The sequence below is a fragment of the Ailuropoda melanoleuca genome, chromosome 13, assembly GCF_002007445.2.
Source record: "Ailuropoda melanoleuca isolate Jingjing chromosome 13, ASM200744v2, whole genome shotgun sequence".
Taxonomy (NCBI): Eukaryota; Metazoa; Chordata; class Mammalia; order Carnivora; family Ursidae; genus Ailuropoda; species Ailuropoda melanoleuca.
The window spans coordinates 80,617,058-80,634,635 of record NC_048230.1 but is presented as its reverse complement, the minus strand read 5'-3'; the positions used below and the strand labels follow the sequence as shown (position 1 = coordinate 80,634,635).

The 17,578-nt window shown below is 42.4% G+C and overlaps 1 protein-coding gene across 4 annotated transcripts in view; it reads right to left on the bottom strand.

Moving 5' to 3' along the window:
* Positions 1-17,578, bottom strand: part of SLX4IP (SLX4 interacting protein) — a 182,918-nt gene that overhangs the window by 85,413 nt on the left and 79,927 nt on the right. Inside the window, exon 3 of one of the 4 annotated variants that reach the window (XM_034641468.1) lies at positions 5,812-5,998. The exons of the other annotated variants lie outside the window; for them this stretch is intronic. The gene's annotated coding sequence lies outside the window, so the exon portion shown is untranslated. The remainder of the gene's footprint in view (positions 1-5,811; positions 5,999-17,578) is intronic. 4 annotated transcript variants of the gene reach the window in all.

Below are 17,578 nucleotides of genomic sequence, written 5' to 3'. Positions count from 1 at the left end.
TAAGAACGACATTTAAAATCATATTACAAGGATCAACTGAAGAAGGCCGAATGATTCACTTTTTTAAAAAGAAGAAAAAACCAGGATGAAATATATTAACAGCACTTTCTTTTTTTAAGATTTTATTTATTTATCTGACACAGAGAGAGCAAGCACACAAGAAGGGGGAGCAGCAGAGAGAGAGGGAGAAGCAGGCTTCCCGCTGAGCAAGGAGCCCTATGTGGGGCTCAATCCCAGGACCCTGGGATCATGACCTGAGCTGAAAGCAGATGCTTAACCTACTGAGCCACCCAGGTGCCCCTTAATAGGACTTCTAAAGGTAGAAAAATAATTCTTTTAGTTCTTCAGTAAAGGCCTTACGAAATAGAGAACCAGGTAAGAGCAGAGAAACCACATAAGCAAGACTTTCCGAGGGGAAAACGATATGCCATGGGAGGAGGTGTGCTCACCACCCAACCCAGGAGATCAAAGCATAAAGCACATGATAATGGAAAACTGCATAAGCTGTCATCACAGGTCACTGGTCTGATTGTGAGGAGTGATGAAAATCACACAAGAAAAGATGTGCTACTGACTTGCTCCATTTTATCAATTAGCCACTTAAATCATCCAAAGTACCATTGGTTACGGTTTAAAGTTTTTTAATGTACCCCTAAAGATATGGGCTTACTGACCTCAAGAGCCAGAGAACTCATCTTCTTAAGAGACACTTTAACAGCGATGCTTGGGTGGCTCAGTTGGCTAAGTGTTTGCCTTCAGCTCAGGTCATAATCCCAGGGTCCTGGGATTGAGCCCCACGTAGGGCTCCTTGCTCAGTGGGGAGCCTGCTTCTCCCTCTGCCTGCCAGTCCCCTTACCTGTGCTCTCTCTCTCTCCCCTCTGACAAATAAATGAATTAAATCTTTAAAAAAAGACAGAGAGAGAGAGAGACACCTTAACAAAGAAAGCCTGGACTTAAGAATCAGGCAGATGAGTGTCCCAACAATGGCTGCCCCTTCTACGGTTGTATGATCTGGGGCAAGTTTTTCAGCCTCTGCGTCTTCATCCCCTTGTCTATAAAATGGGGTTGGGTTCCCACAGAGATGTTGTCAGGATTAAATTCAAAGAGAAGAAAATAGAGTACAATGACAAACAGTAGTCAATGAATAAATTGGGAGTAGTTAACAAATGATACCTTGTTCTCGGTCTCAGTAACCCAACAATTGAGGGTCACAAAACTGATCAACACTGCCCAAAAACTTCCTTTGGTGACTGAATTTTTTTTTTTTAACATGCTCTTCTAACTGAGCCAGCCAGGCGCCCCAGAAATGTTCTTTATCTGTGCCGTCTGATACCTCAAGTCACAAGCCATAAGAAGGCCTGAAACAAGGCTAGTGCCAATTTTGAATTTTATTTCATTCTAATTAATTTAATTGGTTTATTTGCGATTAATTTATTATCTTGAATAGCTGCAGGTAAGCTAGTGACTACCATATTGGGCAGCATAGATACTTTCCTAAAGTGACTCCTAGGTCAGAAATCCTGGTTCTATTACTTTAGCGAGAGAATAAAACCAAAAGAGCAAACAACATTGGGAACCCCATACTAGGAAGTGCCCAGTGATGCAAGGGGATTCCCAACCTGAAGGGAATTCCAGAAGCCTCCTCAGGACAGCATGTGAGGGAATGATAGGGACTAACCTGGGAAATTCTATGAACTTTACCAAGGATGGTGCTGATCCAATAGAACTGTTTTATGTAAAGGTGTTTTCCTTGTAAACAGAAAATGAAGCAATAAAAACTGTTACCGCCAATTAGAGGATTAAGAAGTTTAAGTTTCCCTTCACCTCTCACCCCTTTCACTGTGACCCTGCTTTATCCAATCAGGGAACAAGATTCAAGGAGAATTCTTAAAATTATTACTGCAGCCACAATAATCATTCCTAATCCCATGGCTTTCACCAAGAATGAACCTTTTAAGTGTGGTGCTGAATTTCCCTTCCTACTCTGCTCTGCTTCTCAGAGCTCAGGACACAATCCCCTAACTACTCTCATCACTACTTCATCAAGTTTCTACAAAATGAGCAAGAGTTCAAAGGGAATTTTCAACCAATTCATGCCTAAGGCAGGAAATTGAAATACCAAGCGGAATAGAAGAATGTTAGACAAACACAGGCGAGGTCCGCTGGTGAGAGCCTGAGTTTTTTCTCCCCCTGACCCATTTTTAAAGAACCTCAAAGAGGAATAAAGGGAGGTGGTTAATTGGTCACAGGACTTGTTTAGAGCCACCTCTACTTTCCTTTTCTAATTGACTGCTGGGAATAACACCCTCTTCAAGGCTGCTCAGAGGGGAAACGTGCTGGGACAGGAGACCCACTGATGAAATGGCTTCAGAAGCTGAAGATCATTAATTAAGAATATTGAGAGTGAGGTTGAAAGCTTCTCTGGAACAAGTGGGAGGCACAACTCAGTATCAGCTGCGACCTACACATTAGCAATTAAGCCTTGTGAAGGCTCTCAGTGGAAAGTTACGGCTCCCAGGCATTCCTCCTTGGATGAGTGAAGAGTCTCCTGGGGCAACTGAACCCTGAAGACAGTAGCACTGACTCTACAGTAGTGTTTCCAACATCCACTATTATATACATATCCTTGATTCTCAGGATTCGGTGTCTTCCAGGCACCATTACCCACTGCCCGAAATACTGTCTCTTAAACCTGAGCGTGCATCAGATTCACCAGGAGGATGCGTCACAAATGCAGACTGCAAAGGCTCACCCCCAGAGTCTTCTGATTTCATAGGCTTGAGGTGGGGCCAAGAATTTGCATTTCTAACCTACTCATGGGTGATGGAGATGCTAATGATGCTGGGCCTGAGACTACACCTTGAGAATCACTGGCCTAGAAATAGGGGTTTGCAACCCTGGCAATGCATTATGATCACTTGGGGAATTTTTAAAGATTATGTCCAAATTCTACCCCAGACCAATTAATTAGATTCTCTTGAGATGGGGCCTGGGTACCAGTATATTTTAAAAGCTCCCGATTTGATGTGATATGCTAACTGGGTTGAGAACCACTGCAGAAAAGATCACCTTCAAACTATTTAAATCTGGAGATTACACACACTCTTACAAGCTCGAGACAGGGAGGCAGACCCTGGCATCTGCTTGTTTCCACTTACCCTTAGTGCTGATATTTCACTGGTCATTTTTACCCCCACAAACAAAAGTATAATAATCCTCCTTGTACCAGCAAACTACACATTTTCATTCTCTTTCTCTCTCTCTTTCTCATTCTCTCTGTCCAAGAATTCTCTGAAGATTTACGAATTACAGCAACTGAAGATCTATGAACACTGGTTAAGTCTGCTAATCCCCTAAAAATATTGTGGGTAATGAATGAATAAATTTTGAAATGAGAACCCTACAATGAGATGAATAGCACATAATGATTCTTCATTCAAAATCACCTAACATCTTCCTTCCTTCTCTTTTCTCTTCTCCTCAAATTCATTTTCCTTCTTTGCAAATCAAATTCTGTTTCCTCATCTCTATACATCATTTGCCTGCTTCTAAAGTCTTTCCTCATTTTCTCTGCCTTAATATGACAAGTATAAAGTTTAGAGTTAGTTATTCTTATGAAATAGTTTTATGATGCCTGCTCCTAATTTAATAAAATAGGGAACTAAATATTTTTCTTGGTGAGAAGAAAGAAGCTAAATCAAATTATTTTTGGTATGTACCTCCTGATTAACTCTGCCTTGGGCATTAGCCCTCAACAGGAAACCTATTTCCCACCCTGAATTCCTCAAATTAAGGAACCTTCTGGCTAAAATACACCGTGTGTCCTACATCAGTACCTACTGATTAAGTGTGACAGCGCGGTGTACCTCCAAGTAATAAGGCTAAAGAAGAAGGAATGCATCATTCATAATCCAGAACTGTGGCTCTCAGGCAAAATCACCACCATCTTCCACCACCTGTCCACCCCGAATGTGCAATGCCTGGAGACATTTAGGGTTGTCACAATTGGCACCTAGTAGGAGAGAGTACAGAAAAGCTGCTAAACATTCTGTAATGCACAGAATAGCCCACGACAAAGAGTCACCTGGTCCATATTATCATTAGTGCCCAGGCAGAGAAATCCTGCTCTAGAAATTACTATATTAAGCCAGCTAACCTCTCAGGCACTGGAGAATTTGCCAGGATCTGAGGCCAGCTGAGAGGAAGAGAGAGAGGGTCAAATGGTCCAGAGTCAAAGAAGTACTACAAAATGCCCAGCCAGAAGAGAGAGCTGAGGCTGCCGCTCATCTTGCCAACTGTCTAGAAAAAGAGGGTCCTCTTAGCCTTGACCTTCCCAGACTTTGTCAGTAAGGGCCTTTTTAAAAAATAGGGTTAAAGGTTTAATTTGGTAAAACAGTTCAATTCCATGATTCATCACCTGACCAACTGACAGACCGCCCCCACTCTTTGAAGTATTCTTCTATCACTATTAACTTTGAACAAGGCCTAAACCAAGGAATGAATGAAAGAATGAGAGAGAGAAAAAAAGAAACAAAAAAGGATAAATGCAGGAATTTTGAACAGATATTTTAGAAATAGACTATACCCTTAGTTTTATAAAAATCTAAATGAGTACTGCCCATTCTCTTGAGAGACAGTTATCTAACAGTTTTTATTTTGGGCAATCTGCATCGGGGTCTTTGCAGAGGGGTGGATCGGGTAGTACTTAAGGAATTTTCTCACACATCATTCATATCCTAATGAGATCGTGACTATTAGATGCCTGTCCTGTGACTACTGAATTCCTAGAAACATTACCCTGATCAACAGAACTGTAAATATCAATTGCTCCAGCTTAAAAAGATCAACACCATGTGTTTAGATCTTAGTGACCAAAAATTATATATTATATAAATTAGTACATTAGTATGGTAGCTAGCTTTTATTTGTGATACTCTTCAGATTTTAAATGCCAAAGAGCTTCTTAATGGGTTACTGAAAAAACCTAAATTTTAAAAGGGGGCATGCTAAGGACATGCTTAAATGCCTCACAAAACAGTATTTCCATTCTAGGGATTCTCAACAGGGTTCCTTTAAACAGCAAAGCCCACTGAGTTCACCTGAGCCCTTACCTTCTGTTGCGTAGGAAAAGAGAGGTTGCCACTCAAAAACAGATCAGAGAAGAATGAGCACCAGTTGGACAACAGCAACTGTCCTTGAGCTATGGCATAAACCGTCACAGTAACCCCATCTTCTCACTGCCCCTTCCCAATGGAGTTGTTTTAATATATTCTTAAGTTTTACCATGTAACATAAACTCATCTCTAAATTATAAATTTTGTAAATATGTCACCAAGAAATGCTACAAAGTCCCTATTGAATATGAATTGTTTATCCCAGGCCTATAATGTTCTGTGCCGTAATGCTTCAGAGATATTAGATACTAAAATTTTATTAAAACCATGTTCCTTGCATTTGCTGCCATTATCGATGATGCAAATTCACACATGAGTTAGCTAATGAAGCAGTCAGACAGGGTTTCACAGGCAGAGAAGAGACCGAAAGGAATCTTTTTTGCCAAAGAGAAAGTGGCCCAACTGTGGAAAATGATATGGATATCTAAGGTAGCCCCCACAAGCCAAAACTGTAAATAAGGTTAGACCCTCACATGGTTCCATGGTCTGAGTATACATTACAACGCTTCAAACCAAACACTCATTTCACTAGAGGGATTCATGCCAGCTGGCAAAGCACAGCTGACCAAAAGTGAAAAACGAGCTTGAATTCTCCCGCTCTGTAAAACTCTGTATGTTTGTAGCAGGAGTGTCTTACCAGAAGAGGGCAATGGTGGCTCCGCTGGCATGCTGCCAAGCTGTGGCAGCTACCTCCAGTCCAGGTATCACCTGCCAAGGGAGTCAGACCTCTGGAAACGGCTGGCAGGACTGCTGGCTTCTAAGTATCTCACAGGCAAAGATCAGCCCCTTTGCCTTTCCGTTTTCTGGAATGAATTAACAGGCAGCTGCAAGACCAAATCATTCCAATATTTCCAACTGATGATGGAGAACTATTGCTCACTGCAACCCAACCAACACATTTTGAAGTTATATTCTCTCCCTGGTCATACTAGCCACAAAACTCTTCCCACTCCAAAAACAAGAGGGTCTGCTAAAGACCTCCAGATAGTGAATATTATAAAAACAGTACATTAGAAGTCTGCAACTTAGAGGTACCGTAAGAGCCATTCTAAATTCAGATTCACATTCACTTGTAGTACCCAAGCTTTTCAGACCCCTTTGGTGGAGTCTCAGTTCTGCGATCCTTTTCTCCCTCACGAGTGTTTCCACATTCTTCTCTTCCAGCAGTCCTTTTCCAGCTCAGGGTCTTCAAGCTTTTCTAAACGAAGCATTCTCCAACCTCCTTTCCTTCACAAACACTTCACTTGGCTTGCACGCCTAGTTCAGTGTTTGCTTTTTAAACATATCTACCTCTAATGAAGGAAAGGATTTGGTTTTGGTTCATCCAATTTCAGGCATAAGCGAGTAGTGAACAGGTGGGAGGGGCTGGGGGTAGTTTGAAGAGGGACGGGGCGCGAGCACATGCCACACTGGTGGAGTTGCATTATTACCTCCTAGGTTGGGAATTCACAAGCCAAAGAACGAAAGCTCTTAAGTTCATACCTTGACTTCTCCGCCTGTCCAAAACTATACATTCTCCCCAGACCAGCCCCCAACAGCTGTCCACTTCTGAGACCCTGTTGCCTCCCTTTCCTGAGCAGCCACGTGCAACCCATCACCACATCCTGTGTCCTTCCTCCATCTCCCACCATCGCGGCCTCCAGTCCAAGCCACTACCCCCTCCTGCATGGCCGTTAACTGCACCAGTCTCCCAGGATCCCCTAAGTCCACTCACCTTCAACCTGCTACCAGCCCGTTGCAGAGTGATCAAGACTGGACCTGCCTCCAACCCTCCACTCAAGCTGAAAACCTTTTGAAAGGCCTTCACCTCTCAGGGAAAAAAAAAAAAAAAAAGGACTAAATTCCTTATGGTGGCCTATAAGAGGCTGATCATACATCCTAGTTTGCCTGTCAGTCTCATTTTATGCCCTAGTGTCCAAACACAACTATTAATAGTTCCACAACAACCCATATATATGGTCTCTTTAGCTACAAGTCTCTGTGAGGTCTGGCTCCTGCCAGCTTCTCCAGCCTCATGTCAATCCACTGTTCCTGCACTCACTGCTGGCCTTCATTCACTTAACTTTTATTTACTGAAGATATACCAGACACCCGCCCTGTGCCAGGAGCTGAACACAGAGCAGGACCTTGGCTCTGGTGGAAGGCACTCCCCGACCCTGCCTGCACCCACCTCCCCCTGGGCTCCCACCGGGGCTTCATTCAGCCTTGGCTCAAGCCTCCTCCTCATGGATACCTTCTGAGGGCTCCAGACCAAGCGTCCCACCCTTTACCTTGCCAACAGCATCATATGCCTCTCTTCGAAACAATGGTTCAAGACTGCAATTTTTCCTGCTTCTGTGTCATTGATCTGACTACCAGATTCTTCCAAGAGATGAGGTCTGCCTCTATTTTTGCTAGTTATTAAAGCCCTAATATTTAGCAGTGCCTGGCCCATAGAAGGTGTTCATGAGTGTACCGCAGGAAGGAAAGAAGGAGGCATGGAGTGTACCCCGCTCCTCAACTCTGGGCCAGCCATCCCTCCTGGGTCCCAATGTGACCCTGAGGGTGCCTAGAATCTTACAAATCTCCTGATCTCAGCTTCTGGCCCTGTTCACCCCACCCTCTTCAGCTCAAACCTGATCCGTGCACTCTGGCAGGGAGCAGAAGGCCTCTACCCGCCCCCCCATCATCATCATCTCCTCCCCATCATCATTACCCCCCCTCAGCTGAGATGCACTCTGTGCTCTGCACAAAGACTCTCACTCCCAGAAAAGGGCTGGAGGAAGGTCTACCTGGCAAACCACTGCCAAAGGAGCAAAGCGCCAAAATACCTCATCCAAAGCAGGTATTCTGAATACCATCTTTTAAGGGGTTTTGAAATACTGAAGTTTCTCCCTCTTGACAAAAGAATACTGCTTGTGGCTTATAAAAGTCCATTTTTTTTTTATCAGCTTCTACCCCTTATGGATTAAAATCTCTGAATACAAATTTCAGCTTGGGTATAGCCACCACCCTGGTGGCAGTGAAGGGATACTAAAAGGATGTGAACCCCTATTCATAATGTTGGTTATTTTCACAAAATGCCACAACAATGGGGGTGGCATGAGGTGGGACCTGGAGACCGGTGGTATTTTCTGAAACAACCACACTGCGTCCCAGCATGAGCATGAGCCAGCAGGTTGAAGATACCAGAGTCACACCCTCCACAAGGGGAGCCCTTCCCTCCCTCATGTCACCTTCCCAAACGACCCTCAGGGGCATCCACATCATGAGGGCACTGACGTCAACCAAACTAAATACAGGTAAAAGTTCTAATATTTCTTCCACAGCACAGTGGGTTACTTAAGTGCCCCCTCACCGTGGCACATGCACACTAACTTTGGAGACCACTGCGGTCAACCAGAGAAACATCTGGATGACTCCAGGAAGACCAGGAGTTCCATAAAGGCAGCAAATGCAAACCTAACAACTTCCAGGAGGCAATGTCAGAAACTGTTAATTGGCATCAATGAGAATTAAATGGGACCTAAGGAGGGCATTTATAATGGCAGAGGATAAAAGCTATAAAGAAATTAAAACTATCCTGAGAATCCTAGTAAGAGAGAGCATGCTAATGTAGATGGAAAAGCTGCAAAGCTTGTTCCTCTAAAATGCCACATGCGTTTCCATCCCAAAGCCCCTTCCTGAGGTTCCCTCACTAGAATCACTTCTCCCAGACCCCTGGGGAGGCACCTAGCTCTTTTTCCTTGGTTGTTTAACTGGAATGCTCCTCCTCCATTGAGGCACTCTGGCCATCCTATTTAATTATTTTTTTTTCTTTTTTTTTTAACTAGGCTCCATACCCAGAGTGGAGCCCAGTGTGGGGTTTAAACTCATAACCCTGAGATCAAGACCTGAGCCGAGATCAAGAGTCGAACGCTCAATCAACTGAGCCACCCAGGCACCGCTGGCCATCCTGTTTAGCCTGGAGCCACCTCTAGTCACTCGCCTCAAACTACCCACTTTTATTTTCTTCATCACACAACTTAGTATCTGAAATTATCTTGAGTTTTCCCTTGTGCCATGTCTGTTTTCCCCTAAAATGTCACCTCCGTAAGACCATGAACGTGTCAGTCTCATTCAGCTGAGAACCACTCTGGTACAACAGGAAGCAAGCGCTATATATTCATTGAATAAATAAAATGTCTGCAAATAGCAAGAGAAACACAGAAGTTATAGAAGACTGAATCCACTTCTTTCAGCCCATGTCAGATCAGAGAGGCAAAAAATAAGACCACAGAGAACACAGAATATACAACGGTGACCTGTAAGATATATATCAAACCCTGTACAATGAAAGCAGAGAATACACCATCTTATCAAGCATTCATTTTTTTCAAGCATAAACAGCTTCTGTATCTGTCAGTCTAAACTTCTAATTTCCCAAATGAATCTGAACTTCACTGAAAAGGCAGAGCAGGAAGCAGGTGGGGAATGAGGGTCTGATCCCATAGCAAGATAAAACAGCCAAGGTGTGGGGAGAGGTCCAAGCCCAGAAAAGGGGTCAACACCACAAGCTGGGCTACTGGCCAGAACCTGTTTCCTAGGACCCTCCTCCCTCATGTCATCTTGCTCAGTGGACTCTCCATGTACAGTCTAAACAGAAAGATACACTATAACCTAGTTAGCCAGGAATAAATCTAAGTATGTATTAATAAGCAGACGACTCTACAAACACAGGCTCCTTAAAAGCCACTGAGGTACTCACTATAAGAAACGTCTCAAAATGTGCCTAATATGATAAACTGTGTTCATCAGGGTTCCACATCTCTATTTTTACATACAATCCGGCTGCAACACTGGTTGTTATTACTGGTGAAAGTATTTACTAATCATTTATTTTTCCACTTTAGAATCACTTTAGCAACTAAAACCTCCCTTTAAGAAATTTGTTTCAATACCAAAATTCATTATTTTCTCTTTATAATCAAACCAGTTTTTGAAGCAAAATGGAAAAAGGCCTACAGCCTCTACCCCAAACCCTTATGCTCATGCCATAAATAATTTATAGAAAGATGGCTGCTTCTCAGCGACAGGCTCAAATTCCTATTTTAATCAAAACTGATTTTGAAATCTATTTCTCAATTTACATGTGGTCAGGGAGCTTCTCCCCACGTGAGCTCTCAGACTCCTTCATGGAAATGGGCACTCTTCCCAAACTCCTAAAACTTTGGGACGTTATTAACCACTGGTAATCATTTTCTTCTACACTCTGATGCTCTTAACTGCATCAAAGGTTAACGTCATGGTGGCAGCTTCAGAAGGAAATCAAAAGCGCAAAGCCACAAAACACCAATGGTACCATGTTCACAGACCTTTCCAAATGTGCAAACAGATCTCACAAAGGAAAAAGCTCAAACAGTCACTGAATCATCTAAACACACAAACTCATACCAGAAACATAAAGACTAACCAATAAACGACAGTCCCAACCAGTACAGTACTGTGCTTCAAAACTCCAACAAATGTGTATCTCAGAGACTGCTCTGTCTAACTCTGGGGCAGGTAACATAAGAAAGCCTTTTTATGCTATTTTTGTTTCCAGAAACAGTCTTTGTTCATCCCCTTGCAAAGCTTTTTAGCAATTTTTTTTGTCTTTACTATGAAGTGGATTCCCTTAAATATTAAATGAAGTGCCAAGCCTGTTCATAACAGGGTCCCAATATGGATTCCTAGAGCTTCTGGTAACCACCACATCCCATGGCCGAGCCCTGGTTAGGCAGCCAAAGCTACAGCAGAGAAAACTAGAATCTTAATAGTGCTAACTCCACTGGTTGATTCCCAACTCCTGTCCCATAGGTGGCAGCTCAGGGACCTGCACATGGTCTTAGACTTCTCCATCAGTGGAGAAAAAGAAACAACTGCCACAGTGAGTCTCTTCTGAGTGCAGAGACTGAGAAGGCTTCCTGCACTCATGAAATTCTCCTGGCAACAAGGATAATGCTAACTTTGGCCCAAGTTGGTTTCCATCCAGGTGGACTAGAATTGAAAAGAACACTTCACGTGATAGCAATTATGGAACAGGGTCCTTGAATCCTTGAACAGGGTCTTTGAATTTTCAATGATGTTGCTGTTCCTTCTTTCATAGTGATATGAAATTCTAACAAAACTAGTACTTGAAAAAAAAAGAAAGTGATGAGAATAAGTTTCCAATAGTGAGCCATTTATGTTATCTTCTTCTATCACAAGGCTAAAGAACAAAATATATGATTGAATTATAAAAATTAAATAACTCATCACCACAAAAGGAAAATTATATCCATATACTCCACCTGAAACTAGACTTGTAATAAAAGGAAAGCAGTGGACAATACCTGAATCTATTTTCTGTTAGACACTATCCTAAACTTATTATTACAAAGCAAATAGAAATCCATCCGAATAAATCACTGATGAATACCATGTAATTTTCCTTGCACAGATCAAAATGAAATTTAACACTGTCACGTTTGTAAGTCATGCACGTGAAAGGAAAGCTCCAGGGGTATCTGACAGCCTCCTAACTTTGAGCTGGGTTGCATTTGGTCGCATAGTTTGAGGGTATCTGAGATGTTTGCATCTATGTACAGAAGGAAAATCCCATACTGCAAAAACACCGACCATGACCAGTCAAACATGTCCAGCGACTCTGGAAGGGCATGGGTCTTCATGTGGACTCAAGGGGTTTCTCTTCTGCATCTTCAGATGGGGGCTGACAAGTCTAGGCCCTCCTCCCTTGTCCTGATACATAAGGAGAAAGACCCAGAGTGCACTCCAAAGACCTAGTCCATAACAATAACACGCATTCCCAGGAGTTTAAAGAAAAGAAAAATCTACAAATACAGCAAAGCTCAATAAAGCTTAAGGCCCCAAGCCCCTTAACTCTCCCAGGTAACATAAGTAAAATTATTTTCTACTTCATAAATGTTAGCTGGTGCATTTGTTATTACTCATGAGTATCAGATGGAGAGGAAAAAAGAGGAGTAAGAGGATGAGTGAGTATGGAAGGGACAAATCCCACTTGAATAATTTAATCACAACATGAAAATTAATTACATTTCAAAAATGATGTTTGTCAAACTGATGTCATGTTCCCATGAAGGGTCCAGTTCTTGTAATGAGCATAAAGCTCTTAAAAATTGCTTTGATGCTTTTTTTAAAAAAGATATTTATTCATTTATTTGAGAGAGAGACTTGATCTCATGACCCTGAGATCATGACCTGAGCAGAAACCAAGACTATGACTCTTAACCGAATGAGCCACCTAGCCACCCCATCTTTTGTTTTGATATAATTTCAAACTTCAGAAAAATTGTGAGAACAGTACAATGTTGGAGAATTTCTTAATAACACATTTTGAATTATCTTCTATGAATTTAAAACTATTTTTTAATTAGTTTCAAAAGTTAAAAATAAAATCAATTCTAAATGGTTGCACAATACCCATAATGATCAGTTATTTGGGGAAGGTAGAACCACCAGGTCTGTCAACGTTTTTTCATTTTTGTTTTTTTAATTGGAACATGCAAGAAAGAGGATGACATTTGTGACCCACTCCCAGGAGTGCACAGATATGGTAGCCTCGCTGTGATGTGCAATTACAGAACACCAGCTGTCCCTCCACCTTTTCTTCCCCAAATGAAAATGCAGAATGAAATGCAAAAGAACAGGTGTAATTATATTAATGGATAACCTTAAATGTGTGTCAATCTCTTTTTTTTTCCCCCAGTAAAGAAAGCACTGACACACTCAGGTCCTTTATTCATAACAACTTGTCTAAAACACACTTCACTATTAAGAAATCTTGGATTAGAACCTTTAATAGAAGTGATAATTTTGGATTTATAAATTATTCTTCCTTATTAACTGAGTCCAAGAGAGCCTTATAAGAATATCTTAAAGAAGTAGTTTTCAGTGTAAGCAAGTACCCTAAAACAATGGAAAGGAATAAAGCATTTCCAAAGGCTGAAGGGTACACGTTCCATTTGCTTTGTTAAAAACATCTTCCTTGGGGACAGAATAAATTTTTAGGGCAAGAAGTAACAGGGCTCCTATTAAAAAAATGAGATGATTCTGTAGAAAGGTTCAACACCTGGCTTTACCGAAGAGTTGACGTTGTTTCTATCATCAAACCACTGTGCACACTACCAACGTCTGGTTGGTAAACCATGACAGTAGTCCTTTGACTGGACCTCTCTGCACTTTCCACTTGTGTCTACTATAGTTGCCAGCATTTCCCTTTGTATTTCCAAATCTATGTCTATAGTTACTCAAAAATGTACTCAAGTAATAGATTAGAATCCTCATGAGAAATCTGGCCTTTCTCATAATACTGTGGGTTCTGGAGGGTCGGGATTTGGTCTGCGTGGGCTTTTATAAAGCCAGCACCTAGCGCAGGGTCTGGTTCATGATCTATTTATCTGTTAAGTAATGAATGAACTGGGGAAATACTGGTTGATGTATGACCACTATGACCACAGAACAATTTTAGCAGCAAAAACAACATATCTCAAACGGCACTGTGCTTCAGAGGCCATACTGGGTTGCACAGTGGCCCTCCACTGTGCATGCCCTAATTGCTAGAACCTGCAAATGCTACTCTATTTAGAAAAAAACATCTTTGCAGGTGTTATGAAGGATCTTGAGATGAAGAGATCATCCTGGATTATCCAGATGGGCCCTAATCCAATCATAAGTGTCCTTACGAAAGACACACAGAGAAGACAAACACACAGATGAGAAGGTGATGTAAAGACAAAGCAAGGGATGCAGTCCGAAAACAAGGAAGCTGGCACCCACTGGAAGCTGCGAGAGGCGGAGGATGGCTTCTCCCCTAGAGCCTCCAGAGGCAGCAACGCCCTGCCAACTTCGGACTTGATTTCAGATGTCTGGCTTCCCAAACTGTGAGAGAATAAGCTTCTATTGTTTTATTCTTTTAAGTCACCTAGTTGAAAGTAATGTGTTAAGGCAGTCTAGGAAACTAATACAGAGGCCTACAAAAATTATCTCAGAAGATCAAAAATAATTTGATGGAAACAATACCTGAATGGCAAACCTGAAGATGTATTTCAGACAGCCAGCATTTGTTAGTTTGCTTACCATTTCGAAAGTCACCAGCTATGCTGAAACAGTATTAACTGTATTTGCTGATGAATTATACCCTCGCTCATTCCAAAAAGGATTAGGGCGGGTGACAAAACCTAACCCAACAGTTGCCATAAGCCTGCTTGAAAACTGTCATTTTGTGCTTTGCTAAACAAAAGTAGAAATGATGGTCTTTCTCAATTATAATTTTATCACCTGAATAGACATCTAGCATGCAGACTAGACTTCTACAGGTACACAGTTGGAGAAAACCCCTTCAGCCTGAGGGAACAGCATGAACAAATGTAACCGTGTGAAAGGACACAGTGATGCTGAACTATGCAGGAGGGTGTGGTGGATAAGACGAGGCTCTACCTGTAGGCGATGATGAACAGGACCAACCCATGGGCCCAGCAGGAGCAGGGGAGAGGACTTCAGGGGACAGTGAGGCCCTTTTGATGCTCAGCTGCAGGGATGCTAGCAGAGAGGCACTGACCACAAAACCCCAAGTCCTTGTCCCCTACATCCACAGTCCTTATTCAGGAAGTTACTAGAAGTTTGTCCCACCAAACAAATATAAGGTAGAAAGAGTAAGGGAAGAGAAAGAGGAAAGAGGATCTAACATAGGAGAGAGGTGAGGAGAAATCGAGGATTAAGCCTGGGCACTGAGTCTCATATGCAGCCAGTACAGAAAGCAGGATAACATCTCTGGGAAGAGACAAAGAAATGTACCAATAATATTACCCAATAGCGCCGATCATGGGAAAATGTTCTTCAGAAGGACTTTATAGTTCATTTGGATAATGTGGGAGGAAAAAGTGACAGAAACAAAGAAAACTATAACAAAGAGAAGCAACTCCAAATTCCAGGAAACACAAAATATTTTAACACCAAGAAAATGCCCATGGTATAGTTTGGTACAGCAATGAAAATACTTTTACAGTTATAATAATACAAACACCAAAGCCAGATTTAGCTAAACAGTGTGGAACAACTACGGAGGACACAGGACAAGTTTCTACGTGGGTCAGTGGGAAGCAAGAGGTGTAAGAGTGCCAGTTTCCATCTCCAGAAGTGCATAGGTAATGTCAAAATTTGGCAAATCAAGAAATTACAATATAAAAAGCTAAAAAGAAGTATCTTTTGAGGTACAGGATTTCGAGATGAGAAGTGGGAGCCAGGGACCTGCTATTTTTCATTAAAGTCCCTGCAGTACTGTTTCACATGTGAAACTATTAACATATATAAAAGGATAAAAAATATATACATCAACTATAAAGACAACACACTTGAAAGAAAAAAGGTAGACTGGACAAGAACGTAAAGCTTTTCTTTCATTTTCCGTCTTTTGTTATTTCTATTTTAAATAACATGCTAAGGACTTTTAATCATACAGTATGAACATACACACATGTGCATGCATGCACACACAGACACACCCACACAGATAAGTAACAAAAATCACCCCGGCTCCACAGGGTGGGGTGGCTGCAAGAAGGGAGAAATAGCAAAGTGGCCACAGAGAAGGTGCCACCTGGAAACCAAGACAATGGCAACAGAAACAAGAGGAGGGAACGTGAATGGCTCAGCCGGTTAAGCGTCTGCCTTCGGCTCAGGTCATGATCCCAGAATCCTGGGATCAAGTCCCGCATCAGGCTCCCTACTTAGCGGGGAATCTGCTTCTCCTTCTCCCTCTGCCACTCCCCGCTCGTTGTGCTCTCTCACTCTCTCAAATAAAGTCTTTAAAAAAAAAAAAAAAAAAAAAAAAAAAAAAAAAAAACAGAAACAAGAAGAGAAGGGAGAAGTTCCAGAAACACTCAAGCGGCAGGGAAGGAGATGAGGCTTCTGGATGTGAGGTGCAGAGGCCTCGCCTGGCGATTTAGGCTAGATGTACTCTCTTGGTATCACCAGGGTTCAGGTAACGACAGAAGCTGGGAAACTAAGACCCCAGGGGACAGTATACAAAGTAAGACGATGAGGGTTTGGGGCAAAATGTCACCTAATCTGCACAGAATCTTAAAACATGGGCAAGCACAAATCATTCTCCTCATTTTGGAGAGCTGTTAACTAAGGCTCTGAGAAGATCAAATGGCAAGTAACCGGTGGATGCCCAGCTCTTCTCGACACTGCTGTTGTCTCCTGAACTTACGCATCTTGCCTAATGTGTCTGTGGCTCCAGTACCATCCCACACCCCCCTCAGGTCAAATAAAAACTTGAAAGCAACTCACAAAAATATTAATTATTTTAAACATCAAAGACATTTTTATGTGCATAGTAAATCGAATTTCCAATTAAATGTCTTCCCTAGGACCATCCTCTCGGCAGTACTGCACGGGCCCCCGGGAGCCCTGTGTGGAGCCCTGGCTGTGTCTGACTCCCCCCTCCAGGCCTGGCCAGAGCTGATGGAACAGTCATTTCATGTTCCTCAGCAATGTGGAACTGGGGCAAGGCAGGTGGTCCAGAGCGTCTCCCCCCCATACCTTTTAACACGTGAACCGGGAAATGATGGGGCTGCATGAGAGCCTGAGAAGAACCACACCGAAGCCCAAAGAGCTGACCTGTGAAATGCAGCATGGGCCCTCCCACCGCCACAGAGTTCTGTGCATCACCCCTGCAATAGGTCATAAATGGCAAATGGACACAGCTGTCCACTTTACTAATAACCCCATGAGGCCTACAGCTTTCTTCCCTCACACAGCCCCGGGCTGAGCCCAGCTGCCAGACCTTTCTGCTTCCTCCACAACTCCCATCTTGAGGGTCTTTGGGGGCCCCCAGCCAGCCCAGCCCTCCCAGGCTCGTGCCAGGCAGGAACAAAATCAAACCATCAAACTTCACTGCTTCCTCCTCCTCATTCATTTTATGAAAAATACTTCCCCTGTTGTTCACATCCTTTAAAAAAATGGATTTAATAGATTCAAAAAAGAATTCAGCTGTAGCTAATAATGCGAGTTATTGTTTATATGAGAGATAACTCATACAAAGATTTCTTAATCTGCTCATAATTTTAAAGCTTAACATGAGTTTCTTACATAATACCTCCTCCAGCAGACAGCTCTATCGTAACATCTCCTGCAATAAATTTTTCACTCATTCAATAAGGCAGCACCAGGTGCCTTGGTGTCAGGCACCGTGCCAGGTGCTGGGAAGGATGATGCGAAGAAGCAGTCACCGTCCCCACCTTCCCCAGTGCTTAGGGTCTCATATTAGAAACAGTTATCATGGCTTAACATAACATTTAAAAGGGTGAAGGGAATCTGACCTTATTTATCCTATAATTAATCTCTCTCCATATAACTGTACCTCAATAAATATGGAGAAGTAA